Below are 1,411 nucleotides of genomic sequence, written 5' to 3' on the forward strand. Positions count from 1 at the left end.
GCTTGTGCCCCTCCCCTTCCTCGGCCTCACCCCCCTTTCAACCGACTATGCATCGCTATTACATGTACGGTTACGGTAATGTATATAGGTAGCTCGGGAGCGACGAGGGGAAGGGGTGCAGAGCAAGGGGATGTACAGCGGACAAGCCTCGGCTTTTCACGGGGCAACGTTGCCGTATCGTCGGCTTCGCCGGGGTCGCAAGGTGTTTCAAGATGGCCTTGGATTTTCGGCTGGCGACCGGCGTGGGCCAGTTGTTTTGGCAACACTGTAATACCAGGCAATCTATTTATAGCAGCCCTCTATCGGCGCTGTTGCTATGCCGAGTTAAAGCGTAGTTCGTCGAAGGGGCGCAAGAGGGCCAGAGGGGTTAAACAAAAAGGGGGAGGGGTGGGTGTGAGGTAGGGGGTTTAGGAGGGCGAACGTGGGTCAGGGACGTGGCGCGGAAAGAGAAAAAAATTACCGACGGAACAATATGGCGACAAACCGGATGTGCCCCTCTTCTAATCTATTCCTTTCCGCCTGGCGATTCCCATTAACGCGACAACGGTATCCACTTCCGGATTACTTGTCACGAAAAAAAAAAAAAACCCGAGACAAAGTATGTGCCTATTTTTTTTTATATATATATCGTAACCTTCCGTCTTCTCGGCGTTAAAATTCTTTTGCGTAATGAGAAAGACTTTACAGGCGTATCAAAGAATAATCATCATAGTTTCTGCCCTTTCTACTCGCCGGCCGGACGTCGAGGACGAAGGTCACGACGAAACTGACCATCGAAACTATAAAAGCTTTCAGAGGCAGGCATTGGCAGGTGTTGTGAACAAAAATTTATTTAGGTCCCGCTAAACCATCCCCCTAATAAATCGGGAATGTTCGTATTTATTCTATTTGAAAAAATGAACTGGCGTGCGGAAAAAAAAAACTATTTATTTCAGCATTTTCTTCCTCGTCTTTCTCCTCCGCCCCCTGCACCCCCCCTCCACCCACCCACCGTCACCCGTTGTTGCGTAAAAATTGAAAATGGCGGCGTCCTCTCCTAGCAGCTGACGGGCTACATCTTCTCGCAGAAACCTATGCGGCTCGCCGAAGTTTTGCCGCTCGGCTAAACTCGGCTCTTTTCGTCAACAACCTCTTTGTTACATCACCCACCGATCTTATGTACCACATAGGCCGTGGCTATGTACTAGGCTTCACATATTTTCTTGTCTATATATATATTCCATATTACATACGTATATAGATGGCCCGAGGCGGACCGTCCCAACTCCATGTTTCACGAGGTAGTCAGCGCCGCGACGGCATACACTGCAATTACCAGGTGTCCGATTTATCGGTGCAAAATTTTCGGTGAGAACCACTTTTCGCTATATTACGTACGTTCGTTATCTACGTGAAATATCGAATAACCCCA

General features: G+C 48.8%; 1 protein-coding gene and 1 long non-coding RNA gene across 5 annotated transcripts in view; one reads left to right on the forward strand and one right to left on the reverse strand.

Annotated features, from left to right (window-relative positions):
- LOC107273904 overlaps nucleotides 1-1,411 on the reverse strand; it is an 18,466-nt gene that overhangs the window by 14,432 nt on the left and 2,623 nt on the right. The window lies entirely within an intron of this gene.
- Nucleotides 1,094-1,411, forward strand: part of LOC107273909 — a 6,777-nt gene continuing 6,459 nt past the window's right edge. Inside the window, exon 1 of the long non-coding RNA XR_003061674.1 lies at nucleotides 1,094-1,347. This is a non-coding gene — a long non-coding RNA (uncharacterized LOC107273909). The remainder of the gene's footprint in view (nucleotides 1,348-1,411) is intronic.

The sequence above is a fragment of the Cephus cinctus genome, unplaced genomic scaffold (genome assembly GCF_000341935.2).
Source record: "Cephus cinctus unplaced genomic scaffold, Ccin1 Ccin1_scaffold1878, whole genome shotgun sequence".
In the NCBI taxonomy this organism is placed as follows: Eukaryota; Metazoa; Arthropoda; class Insecta; order Hymenoptera; family Cephidae; genus Cephus; species Cephus cinctus.